Genomic DNA, 15,701 nt, shown 5'->3' on the forward strand with positions numbered 1-15,701 from the left:
AAATGAGCTGTTTGAGTACAAGAATCTGTTCTCAAAATACTTTCAGATTGTTGAGACTTATCTTCATTAGAAGTGAACGAAATTTCTGTATTCATAGACTGATTACTGAAATCCTCTCATACATTCTTTCCTCCACTAATTGTTTCAGAGATGACAAAGTATGAACTATTTCATTTCGTTGCAATTGTATAGCAAGTAAAGTTTTATAATTATCCAATAACTTAACATTAGAATTTATAAAGGTCTGAAAACGTGTCAACAGGTTTCCAAGCTTTTCTGTATCTTTCTTATTAAGTTTCAAACAATCCTGCGATTTTATCTTATCTTTAAAAAACGTAATTTCAGCTTGGTTATCAGGCTCCCTCATATGTCCCTCACCAGCCACTGTCATTATAATAAATTAAATAACTATTAAAAAATTGCGTAAACAAAACTTTAAAGGTTATATTTCCAGCATACTTGTGACTAGAATGCGACCAACGGAAGCGATAAAAGTAGACAAATGGCAATCGTAGAATTCCTAATTAAAAAAAAAATGGAAATAACCCAAAACATGAATTAAAATTATTCTATAAGAATCTATTGTCTGACAAAATAAAAAAAGACGCATTAATAAATCATAAAATATATAAAAACAAATATTTAATATACTGCTTCACAACAGTTGACGCCAGCAAAATATTAAAATGTTTGAAGCCAAGTACATAATTTTAGAAAACAAAATTAACAATATCTTCATAAGAATCCATTAATATACATAAATAGAAAAAGTAAAACGCATTGCATAAAATAAAATTGCTGCATATCAATCCAAAGGCGAGAAGAAAAAAATGGAATGCTAAAACGTGATGTATAACAACTATGAAAACAAAATATATTTTCCACTTGTAATAAAGATAGTATCTTCGTCAAAACTTAATGCAGCATAATAAAACTTATGTCACCGTAATAAAAAAACATAACGAATAAATAGCAAGCTTACAGCTTTTCTATTAGAATACGTTATCATTATGAAAAATTGAAAAAAACCTCGCTATATGTCGAAACCGAAAGCAAATCTGAGCACACACAGTTTTAGTTTTATATTTGCCAAAACGTATCTCTGAGAAATGAAACTTACACTATCGTAATCAGAAGAATCTTTTGAACAAAAAACGAACCTGCATTGTATGGATCCAAAGTCTATTTGACTGTGAAAATAGATAAAATTACACAAACTGACGACATGGATGACGATGTAAACAAATGCATTGTACGTATCCAAATGATCAGAAGGTTGTTGATGCTTGTTCCTTGATCTATTGCACCAAGATATTTTACTGTACATTTATTTACAATTTATTTACAAGTTGTATGCCACCTGGCATGTTTACAAGCGTTATGCCTCCTGGCATGTACATGATAGACATATTCTGCCATCTGGCATGTGAATTGATACATCATATTAGTTTTCTGCCACCTGACAGATACGATGCAATTACCTCAATTAGCGGTAATACGCCCGACATTTTGGCGTGTCCGCTTCCCTTACGTTCTGTTACGCAACTAACTTTTTGTGCGGTGCGCCCTCTGGGCACAAATCACCGCAATCACCAAGGAGGCCAAAACATGCATCAATAATAATTTTCAATAATTTCACTTTAATGGACACTTTGTGCGTGCGTTTATATATATGATAATTTATAGGTTCGCAGTCGTGATACATTCACTTTTTAGACGTTGTCGGAGTGGTAATAAATGTCACGCACATCCACGTAATAGATGTCGTGAACTCTGATAGGAACCATTAGAAACCTTGGATAAACGTAATATAACATTCTCACTTAACAATTACCTAGCTCAAACATCATGGTGAATAGCATAGCTTAATGGAAGCAATCTTCTAGCCAAAACATTTAAATATGCACTCACATTTTTGTAAACAATAAAAAAAGATTGCAAAGCGAGATACGGTTCTTATTCAAGCAGCCACCAGGAAAGAAAAGACGACGCGTTCTAAATGTACTACTTATAAGCCCGAAAGTTGTTTTAATATTGAGCACTGATTTGGTTGAAGATTTTTCAGTGCTGAGAAATTTCAGGAAAAGAGTGATGTAACATGCTGCAGACAAAAGTGTATTCTTGAAGCGGGGATGTGTTTAATTGAAATTTATGGATTAAAAGGTCTATTGCCAGTTGGTTCCAAATAAGTTTAATAATTTTCTTTCATATTTTATTTCATATATATACGCGAGTGAAGATTGTTTCAACAAAGCGGTTACAAACTCTCAGGTGAGTACATTTAGACGATGGAAAAACACATAGCAATGCATGGTCGGAAATGCTTTTCTGACGCGGTAGTGACGGCAAAAACACAGGAAGGACACGAAGAGGGTGAGAATAATGTTTATTATGCTTAGTTAGCGAAGACTAAGAAATAAGGAAAAAGACAGCCTATCGTCATCAAAGAAGGTGTTCGAAATTACTACCCGGACCGTGATGCAAGAACCGTACGTCATGCATCTTCCATGCGATTTTCTATGCTTGATGCAGATCTTAGATGTGTCTGAGATGTGAGGACTGCATCACCATACGGGGTCGTAATTTTGAATACATTCTTTAATGACAATCGTTGTCTGTTTTTGTTCTTATTTGTTGATTTCTGTTGTACTGAGTTTGCTGAAATACCCTGTATATATATATATATATATATATATATATATATATATATATATATTTTACTTTCATTTTGGCACTATGTATGTTTCACATATCGGTTTTAGACCAATTTGATGTTTTGAGATTTTTTGAATTTTTAATGTGCATAATGTAAAGTTCTATGGTTTTTAACAGTCATTTTAGCGCTATGTATGCTTACGCTTTTTTTTCCAAGTGTTTCGAAAATCTGTAGGGAAAATTCTGGTACATTTGAGATTCGAGGTTTCGTTTTTATATGAATTTTACAGTCTTTAATAAAAACTTGATGAAATCGATATACGGTTTTTGATCTCAAATGGACCAGGAGAAGAAAACATATTAATCGACTTTTGTGAAGCTTTAATTCATTTTCCCGTGATTAGTTGTGAATTCGAGTTTCAATAAAAGGAGATTAATTTTTTATTTGTATGGTTTTGTATAAATTCCCTTTCGCAATTTTACTTTTTGAGATTGTTCTATTCTGAATTCCCTCTTTAATTCTATTTATTCTGATATTAAGTTCTAACTCTTATACACGGTTGCAATTATTATATTATTGTAGAGGAATTACCTTGCTTTTATTCCAATTTCCTAATTAATTTAGATGATTTTAGTTTATTTTGCTTCAGTCCTGCAGCTATAGATCAGGACGGGATTTATAAAAAATTTTCATTCGAATTATTCCCCTATTTATATATTTCTTTTCATATATGATATATATATTACCATATATATATTTGCATGATACCATGTATATATATATATTTATATGGGACCATATATATATATATATGTGTGTGTGTGTATTTTATTATATATATATATATATATGTGTGTGTGTGTGTGTCATGATTCTGGGAACATAGAAGAGGAATTAGTCGTAGCTGAGTGTGAAGGCTTAGAGATAAAGATCACAAAACATGAAAAATTTCCTGTATTTATTTTCACACATATAAAATCATCTCCATAGATTTTTATCCAATCATAATGTAATCCGATACATTCCTATGATTCAATCATAATGAAATATGATAAATTGCTATTTACATTGATTCTTAAAATTAAGACGCAGGCAATTTAGACGGGGAAGCAAAGCGAGGAGATATTGGCAAGGTGGGGGCTATCAGAAATGACGTAATTCACTGCCAGGGTTTTTTATACCAGAGTAGGTGCGATTCAAGAGATAAGCTATGATTGGTTAGTTATTAGTTTTGGTTACCGTTTTCAAGCAGCGTTACGTAATGTCGAAAGATCTCGAATTTGGGAGAACAGACGAATTTAGGGGGAGTTACCAAATCTAGAATGCTAATTTTGAGGTCGCCAATTATTTTTTAAAGCAGCTATTGTATTTTGTTCTATCTTACATATGATATAAAATATGAAAACAAACTTCTAACTTTAGTTTGGCAATGCTTCCTTTTAGTCCTCCTTTAAATTTTGCTGCTTTCCCTTTCTGTCCTAAAATTGCTAACTGTTTATAATATTTAAATTTAAAGTTGGCCATATCAGAATTAATACGCATCATGTCATCTTATGCAGCGCTTAGCAGTGCGGATATATTTTATCCAATCACAGATCAAATTCTAACAAAGTACCGATTCTGTATCTCTTGCTGCTGCTGAATACGTACTTACTTTACTCGCTGCTATTAACATGTGTTGCTCTGATCTTGGAAAAGATAAAAATTTCAAAGAATATCATGAAGAGAGTGTTTATACCGCACTCATGATAATATGTGAACCTAATCACCGGTCTGAAGGTTTGCTTTATTAAAAAATGAATTATATCTTATCTTCGGCCCTGTCTGTCTGCGGTGTCATCATTTCATCTATGTAATAAACTTCTCTAATTCTATTACAACAATCACCTAGTCGTAAAAATACAGATTATATTAGATATGCATATAATGCAAGCATGTAGTATAATGAGTATATGTATTTTGTATACGTATTTCTTCATGCGCGCACAGAAATTTAGAAAATTTGTCACCAATAGCTAAACTTTTAAACGGTAGAGTTGCTGAGTACTGGTAGTTTGATTTTGGCTAAAAACGGCCTGGCTGGAAGGAAATTTTCGTAGTTTTCCGCAATGTAATGTAAATACGAGTCATTCTCTTTTAAAAATTACTACACGAAAGTCTTCGTTCCCATTCGCAGATAGTCCTTGAGTTGCACTGATTTAATAAATTAATTTAAGCCGTTAAGGTAAGTCAATATATCCAAAAGGCATATCGCTAAGGAAAATGCATAAAGGCGGAAAACATGGAAAGAAAAAAGGGATTGCACCATTTGGACAGAACGTGATTCAAGAGATATAGGAAGAACCATTTCCGCTAGCAGAAATAGATACAGAACTATATCAAATGAGCTAATTAAAATATTTGAGATCAAAAGCCAAATTAGAAACGTTAAGTTACGTATCGAAGATCAAATTGCTAAATTAGGGAGAATATTAGGAACTTGAATTTAAAACTTTCGGAGTGATGGGATGACAAAACAGAAAAGCTGAATATTTATGGCCAAGTGGATATGTGAATTTCCCATAATTGCAGTTTGCTGATCGCAGTTGATGGGCAAAGACTCTGTCTTTCAAGTAACACCAGAGGAAATTCTCTCGAGTTGTACAATCTGTCCGAGAAGCGGAAGAGCTAAATCAAATCCCCAAAGGGAATAATCAGTTTAAAAATGTCAGTCAGAATACAACCGTACTTGTTTCAATTTTGTACCATCCTGCTAGAGTCAAACTGTTTCTACGATTTGGATTGCCAATAGTTCTGAAGATCTTCATTATTCCACAGCAGTATCCACAGAGCGTCTTTCAGACAATTTTGAATGAATGTTTTCGCTACTATATCGGCTAGCAATTCAAAATATTAAGGGTCTCAGTAGATGTAAATATATGCTACATAAGTGTTTTGGAAACACTGCCATCTCAAGATCCTGTTTCTGCAAATGTAGAAAGCAGAATCCTAAGTAAACAGACAGCATAAAGACTGAATGGAGAAACCTAAGCATAGGTTCCTGACGTAAATCTTCTTGTTAGAATCAATTTACGTCCTCTTGTGCAGTAGTTTGTAAGATACTTTGATAGAATTTGTAAAAGGAAAGCTATGATTTATTTTCGTATTAACTTGGTTTTAATACAGAGTGTTTGAGAAGGGTGAGCACATGCTTTGTTTCTTTAAACACTGATGCTAGGCCTATTTTTCCAGATCCAACATTTTTCAAAATAATGCAAAGGAATTTATCAAACCTCCTTCAGCGTTAGCGCTACGGGCGCGGTACGTAAATATATAAAAAAACTATTATTTTTTATGAAATGTGTACAGTAAAACATTCCAGTTTATAAAATACTCTTCGCTTTAGTAAGTTTGTAGAGAACATGCTTTATTTCTTTATTGAATGTAGATCTATTCTTCCAATTGCAACTTTTTTTCAAAATAACACGAAGAAATTTATCGAAACTCTTTCTGCACTATGGGAGCGTCAGAATACGTAAATATAAAAAAAAATCTATTATTTTGTATGGTCTGTGTAAAACAGAAACATATTCGATTCCCTCTAGTAAGTTTGTAAAGTATTTTCTTTCTCCCTATTGCATTACTCTGTGGTGTAATTGGTAAACACGCCTGGCTAACAATTTGAGTTTGAATCCCCGGTGAGGGCAATTATGGGTTTCTTTGCTTTCCTGGTATCCAAAAATTCTAATCGCCTCTACAAGAAACACCCGAACTAAAAGTATAATGGACGATAATTCTTCACCACCAGGATTTGGCGACTTCATCCATTCCTCCCTAATCACTTTTTAAGTGGGAGAGAGTCTAAGATATTTTCTTCCTCCTCAGTGCGTGCCTTTGTGGTGTAACTGGAAAGCACGTCCGGTTAGCAATAGGAAATTTCGGCGAGGATTACTGCTGATTTTTCATGTTTCCTGCTTAGAAAGGAACACAGTGTTTCTATAATTTAAGCAGAAAAAATTCCGTACTTTTATGCGCAAAATTCATGAATATTTACATAATTTAATATTTCCACGGGACTAACTTCAAGTTTAATAATAAATTCTGTTTTATCCAATATAGAAACTGTAACTGGATCTGTAATTAATTGGTTCATTAAGACCAGGAACGTAGCATAGGATTTTAGCAGTGAGAATGTGTTTAATTAATGAAAATCGCAGACCTACTTTCAGTTTCACGCATGGTTGGAATTATATTGAAGCTTGAGCACTTTGTAGCTTGAGATTGCTGCCATACATTCAAGGTTGAGTTATCTCTGAAGAATATTTTCTTTCTGGCCATAAAATGATTATTTTTGAACTTGCTTTATGCCTTCCGATCGTATCTACTAATTTGAGTGCTTTTAACTTAAAAAGAGCAAAACTGGCTTTTATTTATAGATCTTTGTAAGAGAGAACTGCGTGATTTGAATATTCTTCTTGGTAGTTGCTCTGACTGGATTACATTAGAAAATGGTGTAAATAGACTTTCCACCGTTATTTTTAATTATGCTTCATTATCTATTCCGAAGAAAAAAGTATGAAGAATGCTGTTCCTTGGTGGTCTAAGGAAAGTGATTGTTATAGGCCTGTAAATGCTGCTAGGCGTAAACTCCAAACAGAAAGTAACAGTATTTTTAAAGATAAATATAAAATTAAGTATTTCGAATTGCTACATAATTATACGGCTAAATTAGCCAAAGCCAAGCTTGACTTCTGGAAAAAGTTTCTCTCGAACTATTAATGTTCATAGTAACAGGAGAAAAAATATATGTAAATATGAGATCAAGACCAGGTTTGCTAAAATGATTGAGATTTCAGGAATCAAACTCACGGATAGCAGTGTTATTTCGTCATTGTGTGATACAGTTATCGTTATTATGACAAAGAACGTGTTTCATAAAGCTATGCATACTGAGTCAGAGGAGCAATTTATTTCGTTTATGGACCGTCAGTTCTGTACTTCAGAAGTTAACAAGGCTATTAAAAATCCCGAAGAGAATAAATCTCCTGAGCTAGACTCGCTTTTTAATGAAATCATACAGCCTTTCATGAGGTGGATAATACTTAATTGTCCAACCTTTGTTTATCATTAGGAATCTTTCAATCACAATGGAAGAGAGCCTGAGTTTTTTTAATCCCTAAAACTTTACATCCAAAGACTCCTCATCTGGATAACATTAGATGCATTAGCTCAGAGGTTCCAAACCCTATGCCCAAGAGCACCATGGCACCCGCCGATCGTTTAACGTGTGCCTTCTCCGTTGTGCGATCACACTAAAACTGTTTTAGTTTTCAGTAAAATTCTAAGTGAAAGTTTCTCATTTTAATGAAACAGAAATTGCATCCAACGGAGATACCAGGGCAAAGCGAAATGCGACCTATCTCCTTTTTTGTGTGCATGTATTAATAACTGTATCCAACTATAAATTCACCTGGAAAAAGTAAATGGTGCCCGACGTCTAACAGATATTCTAGAATGTCCTCTTAGTGACAAAGAGGTTGGGGGCCCTTGCATTAGCCTATTACCTACTTTGGGAAAATCTTTTGAAACTCTCTTCATTAATAGAAAAAAATGACATAAATGAATGAAATTGAGACTGCAATGTCTTTACAATGATTCTCAGTTCGAGGTTACTTCTCGGATGTCTACTGAAGTATGAAAAGCAAATGAAGTTAGTTCTTATTTTTCTGCATTTCAAAGGTGCTTTTAAATAATGCTTGGTAGCTGTCTATCTTAAAATTTCTGAACAATGCTGGAATACTATACAATATCTATAACCTGCTTAAACGCTTCTTAAGCGGGAAGATCACTGAGCTTCAGCTTAGGTCCGAAAGTAAGGTTTATTCTCTGTAAAAAAAAAGCTGTCCTCAAGGTTTTGTGTCCATACCTACTCATTGTAATATAGTGATAAATGATCTTTTAAGTAATCTGGACGGTTGTTTAAAAATTGAATTTCCAGACGACTTATTTTAATTTTTCAGAGAAAGATTTTGAAGAATATTCTTTCGATAATACAAGTGCTGAATTTTCTCTCCAATTGGGGGATCTCTCATAAGCTCATTTTCAGTCCTTTCAAATGTAAAGCTATGATTGTTTTCAGAAATTTTGATGAACAAAATATTGTTTATTTGATACTCGATAATACTTTGGGGTAATTTGTAGAAAAAGTTAAGTATCTTAGTCCCATACTTGACCAAACATTAGCACTGTAAAAGCCCATTGAATTTTTTTCTACTAAATGTGAGAAAAATATTAATGATTTTCAAAGAATTGACAAAACTACTTTTGGAGTAAGCTTATGAAGTCAAAAAACTGATGTATAAAGAGTGTATAGTGCCTTTCATTTGTACGGCTTTTGTGCTTAGGGACATGTTCTTGCAAAGAAGGTTAACAACAACAACAACAACAAAAAAAAAAAAAAAAAAAAAAAATCCGAGAAAGATTCAACGAAAAATTCTGCTTCATATTATTGCAGTTAGAGAACCTTTAGTTATGGAGCTACATTTGTTCTTGCAGGAGTTCCACCTATTGATTTCGAAATTGAATATAAGACTATTTTAGAAGGTTTGGCAACTGATACTTTGGAAAACGGCATAAATGGAAATGTTCCCTTCCCTGATATACCTCATCCAGCTACTTAAGAGCCAGCTATCCAGCTACTTTAGACTTTTAGATAAATTACTGAGATTATAAAGAAACTATTAAACGGTCTTTTCATACGGTTTGCCGCACAAATAGCAGTGAAATGAACAATAAGACTAGGCTTTGCATTTGTTCTTTAGGAACCGTATTCGAAATGAATGCACAGTTTTTCAAGTGAAACTTCTTGGTATTTATCTTGCCATCAAATGGATAATGGGACAGCATCCTCAAGGTACCTTATGTATTGTGATTTCCTTTCTTCTCTTTACTTTTGAACATTATTACCAGCAGTGATAAATCAGTAATAGAAACTCTATTAATTGTCAGTTCCCTTAGAAATAAGGGAATTTGTATCAGTTTTGCTTATGTGGGTGGCCCTTATGGATTCTACGGAAATGAAAGATCTGATTTCTTATCTAAATATGTTTTAATGTTATTTAAATATGTTTTTATGTTTTTCTATAGATATCAATAATAGTATTCCAAAGAGTTATGGAAAATCCTTTCACTGTAAGATGCTTTTAGCTAAGTGGAATGAGGAATGTATTTCATCTTGTAATGCTGAGAGCACCAAAATATTCTTTCCTTCTATTTACCATAGACTGCATTCCAAGTCTTTCCTCTTTGTTAAGTACTTCCGTTTTTATCTCATCACGGTAAATTTGCAAGTTACCAGTTTCGTTTCAATCTCTGATCAAATAATTGAGTGTAAAAAAAATGAATTTCAAGATTGGGAACATTAAATGTTTTTCTGCACTACTTTCGATGGCCCTAGATTTTGCTTTCAAAACGATTTGAAAACGTTTCTCGTGACTTTGCCAGTGAACTTATCTGTTTTTTTTTTTTAATATCTGTTTAAACGCTTATTTGTTTTTAATATCTGTTTATCTGTTTTAATATCTGTTTAATCTGTTTTTAATATCTGTTTTTTTTGTATAGGTTACTGTTCTCTGCTTTTGTTTGTTTCATTTATGTAATATTTAATGCTTTAGCTCACTTACTTTTCTAAGCCCCGTGTTGTACACTTGTGTTTCATTGGGAAATTGTATATGTTAAAAAGCACATTATTATTCTGTGTATTGAAGACAAGCTAAGTAATAAAAAATATTTTGAAAATCAAGAACGACTTAGCTTAATAAAATTAAAAGTTTAATTAATTAATTGTACCAATTACCGAAAAACCTATATATATAACGTTTTATATGTACTTCATTTAATAATTATTAACAAACTTAGACACTACATAACTCTAAACTTAATAACACTATATAGTATCTACAACTCTAATCTACTACAAACAAAAATACGGGATTATATATATATACATATAATTTTTATCCTGTTTATACAGATTTTTCATTTTAATTGTATTTAACTGAAGGTAATTGTTAGGGATTTCGAAAGATAAATATTATTAAAGTAATAGTGTTAGTATAGTATTAGAGATTAGAGAACAGTTATAGTGTTGTGATTTAAAATATTAAAAAAAAGCACACAAACACACATATGTATGTATTTAACTTTGTATTGTGCATACGCGTGCATTTATCATTTTGGAATTCAGATGAAAGAATATATTTAAGAAGGATTTTGACTATTACATATGCGTCGTGAATATTTATTTTTTAAGTTGTTTAATAGAAAATTTCGCATATGTTACAAGCTGTAGAAGGTAAACAGATTAATTATTACAAGCAGAAATGCCCTTTTCTCAAACTTGTCACCGATTTTGGCGATTTTTATCTCATTTGATAACTATTTAATAATTCAAATAAACTTTGCTTGGAATGCTTTGTTGCGGAAGAAACTATAATCATACTTTGAAATATAATAAATCCTCTTTTATTAAGATAAATGTTACAAATATTTAAACATAGACAGCACATCTAAAAATTATCAGACAATTCTATTTTACTTTGATAAAATTGTCCTGTATTAAGGATTGTTTATCTTGATATTTCTTTAATTTTGTAAATTATGTAAAAACCTTAATTACATGTATAAAACAATATTAAAAATCAGTTGCTGAAATAAGAAAAAAGTAAATGTCATAAAAGAAATGCGCTATTTTCTTTATCAGGTATTCTGAATGTTCCAGTGGATTTGTTCCTCTTATTGAACTATGAATTAACTACAATCGAATCTTAACAGTCTTTGTTAACGGACACTCCACTTTAAGGGTTACTTTCCATTAACTGATAGTTCTTGAATGTCCAGATACTCGCAGTAGGTGACAAACGAGCTTCAGCTTAGCAAACATTCCATTATAACAGGTAAAAGCCTCAATCATGTGACTTTCGTTGGAGTTTCGGTTGCATAAGTCAATTATTACTGATTTTGCGGCGGCCGAGGAGCAGTTATTGGTTGATGGCAACAGTTGCTCAATTTTTTTTATTTATTTAATTAATTTATTTATTTTTGTGTGTGTGTGTGTGTTTTAAGCAGCGGAGATGAGATTTGCAGGTCGCAACATTTACGTGTCAAATTGGAAGTGCAATGACAGAGACTCGAGTTGAGCCTTCTGAGGAGAGAACCGAGGCCTAAATCATAAGAATAAAATATTAGTTTACCTCTTCACAAAAGAACTTTTCTGTGACTTCAACGCTTTCAAATTTTCGACTGTTGATTGACGTGGAGGACCAAAAAAAGATAAGAAATTCACGTGTAAAGTTGTAGAGTCATTAGGTTAATTGGAAGCAGAAAGGATGAAAAATATGCAACCGCCTTTGCCGGGAATCGAACCACGGACCTCTGGATACCGGCCCAGGCACGCTAAGGAAGTGGAAGAAATATATAAATTAACCAACAACTCCCAGCCTCCGAGCTCTGGGCTTTGACATTGCAGAAGCAATAATTCGTTCAGTAACGTCTCCACTTCGCATTACAAGAATCATAACTTCATAACTAATGTCAAGAGATTTTAGCGATATGCACTATGTGTGTCACCAAGGCTTTCGACGTCCTAGAGCGAATTAAAATTTTCGACTGTTGATTGGTGTGAAGGACCACTAAAAGATAAGAAATTCATTTGTAGAGTATCCCCACAACTTCCAGCCCCCGAGCTCTTACGAGGAATGAGAGGACATAGTTTGACATTGCAGAAGCAATAATTCGTTCAGTAACGTCTCAACTTCGCATTACAAGAATTATAACTTCACGACTAATGTCAAGAGATTTTAGCGATATGCACAATGTCTGTCACCAATACTTTCGAAGTCCTAGAGCCAATTAACCAACCATCTTATATCTCCTCTGATATCACTTTAAATGTAACGAATAAGAGGACGTAAAGTACAGCCGAAAAATTAAAATAATGTTTTTAAATTATTCTGCAAACTGCTTTAGAGATCAAGAAATTAGAATGCTTGTCATATTCTTTTTCTTGGGCGTGTAGCTTCTGGATATGTGTTTACTTCCTACCGTAGACGTATCGTATTGTGTGCGTTGCATAAAACAGCCATTTTAACGGCACAACACTTTATTAACACACAAATAAAAATAATAAGTACAAACGAGTAACACACAAGTATAACTTCGTACTGACATACAACACGTTTCCTTCGTTACTTCGCTACTACCTACTAACTACTCTTCTCTAGTAAGTCTCATGAGAGAGAAGCGTTGCAGGCCGTTCGGCTAAACTGCGCATGCGTGGTCATCACGTCATGACACCTCCCCTCGAAAAGATTTGATTGCGTCTTTCAATGACCTGTCAAATCCACATACATAAACATTTCTTGAAACAAAACAAAATAACATTCATGAAATTTTCGAACATAATTAACCAATTCTTACCATTTTAAATTAAAATTACTTCAACATAAATTCAGTAATCCTATTCATTTAAAAAAAGTGTAACATTCAATTAACTTTTCAAACTTAAATCCTTCACATAATCATAATCATATAAGCAGTTATCATATAAACGAGACAATACAAATCAATCATTAACATTAAACATAATACTTTAGCAAACCCTAGCTAAATCTTTAAACAACGTTAGAAAAATAATTAGCATTTTAGCTAAAAAAAATCAAACTAAAGAGTCAAAATGTCTTATAGTTCATAGTTCATAACATCAGTCATGCATGCTTCACTCACTGGGAAATATAATCATGTCATTTTAAGTCACGTCATCAATAAATTCAGCATAGTCTTTTAGTCTACACATAATGTTACTGTTCCATTTTGTTAACGCATAAATTACTGGATGCACATATTCACTTCCTGATTCAACGATTAGCTTTAGCTGCAATAGCTCATCTATTTGTCGATCAACTTCATTTCTTAGAACTTCAGGTATTCGATACGGTTTCTGCTTTCTTGGCATACTTCCAGGTTTCAGTCTGATGCTGTGTTCTCCCACATTGGCGATTTTCGGAATAAATTTTAAGAAGGCATAAGGTTCTTATGCCTTCTTAAAATTTTCATAAGTTCTTTCTTCTTATGCGGTTCAAGGTGTGTAAAATCACATTCCTCATTAGAATAGTGTTCTTTTGCTTTCCGTGGAACAATTCTTGGAACGTTTTCAACTTCGCCGAAATCAATATCTGTATCATATATCACACCGACATTATTCACAGCGGTATTGAACTCTCGTATCTTGTTTGCGTGAACGTGCTTCGATGAATTGTCAGACATTTGTACTATGTAACTATAATCAGTATGCCTTTTGATGATGATCGTAGCAGGTCCCGTCCATCTGGCATAAACTTTGTTTTGGCTATCAGGGATTAAAACTATAACCCTGTCACCTTCCTTGAATTCTTTATGACGAGTCTTTCGGTTACGGTAGAATGCATAAGCTTGTTGCTTTCCAACATCTGTAAGTCCTGCGTATTCAGCAGCTTTTTCCAATTTCGTCTTCAAATCATTCAGATAATCGGTAACTGAACTTAACTGTCCATGAGGAACAGGAGTTTCATTAGTCCATGACGATTTCAAAATAGACAACGGGCCATTAGGACGTCTTCCATAAAGCATTTGGAACGGACTAACACCAGTCGTAGCATTAGGAACTTCACGGTAAGCCCAAAGTAAATACGGTAGATGTTTCTCCCAATCTTTCGAATGTTCTCTAACGGTATGATGTATCATTCCCTTTAAAACAGCATTAAATCTTTCTACCAGGCCATTTGAACTTGGATGATAAGGAGTCGAGAACCTTGGGGACGATCTGATCCTTTTCAAAAACTCTTGGGTCAACGAAGCAGTAAAATTAGTTCCTTGATCTGAAGCAACAATTTGAGGAATTCCTGTACGTGAAAAGATTTGCAACAATGCATCGCATGTTGCTTTGGCATTCAAATTCTTCAATGGCACCGCTTCGGGCCTCCTTGTACATTGATCAACAGCACACAGAACATATTAGTAACCTCTACAGCTTGGCTCTACAGGTCCTAGGATATCCACATTAATTACCTGGAATGGTTCTTTAGGACGTGTTACTGGCGTAATCGGAACTTCATCAAAGGGAAGCTTTTTCGCTTGAAGTTGACAAGAAGTACAAGCACTGCAGTATTCATTTACATCTTTCTTGATTTCAGGCCAATAGAACGAATATCTCAAACGCTCGGCTGTCTTCTTGGTTCGCAGGTGGCTTCCCCATAAGCTAGAATGAGCTAAGTCCAAAATCTGTTTTCTTCTTTCTTTTGGTATGACCAACTGGTAAACTCTTTCTCCTAGCACTTTATCTTTATGATACAAAAAGTTGTCAATAACAGTAAAGTTATTACTTCCGTTCTTAACATTTTGCCAGCATGTTTTTAAAGATGGGTCATTTATTTGTTGCACTCGAAACAGTTCTGAATCCGAAACACATTGATCGTGTCCCGTGCTACCTTTGGAATCATCCTTACCTGTATCTTCATATACAAGCGCACAACATTCTATTATCTTCTTAACAGTTTCATTACATTTTTCATTAATTAGGTTTTCCCTATCATGGATAAGTATTTCGTCAAAATTTTCAGTTTCATGAAAAGGCATTTCACCGAAACTATCAGTAGCAAAGTTTACATTTTTACATTCAAAATTAAACTTTCTTTTATCATCTACCTTTTAACTCATTAAAAGCACTTAACGACAAGAGTAAATCATTACATAACTTATCCACCATTGCACATGTTATAAAAATAGGTGACATAAATTTATCATTTTCAGAATATATTACTAAAGGTAGGTTAATGAGAGGAGCTTTTAAAGCTTGCCCGAAAGCTGACGTGAGGATAACACTTCCATGTGGCGTACGGTATTTTTCTGGTACAATGTCGGTCTTGACAACGGTTAGTTGAGTGCCTGTATCTGCTACTGCATTAATTAATTTACCATCACATATAAGTTTAACGGTTGGCAAGTCATCTATTATTTCTTTAAACTCTTGATT

This window comes from Stegodyphus dumicola, chromosome 7, assembly GCF_044657685.1.
Source record: "Stegodyphus dumicola isolate Sdum_Otavi_A_Nest chromosome 7, ASM4465768v1".
NCBI classification, from domain to species: domain Eukaryota; kingdom Metazoa; phylum Arthropoda; class Arachnida; order Araneae; family Eresidae; genus Stegodyphus; species Stegodyphus dumicola.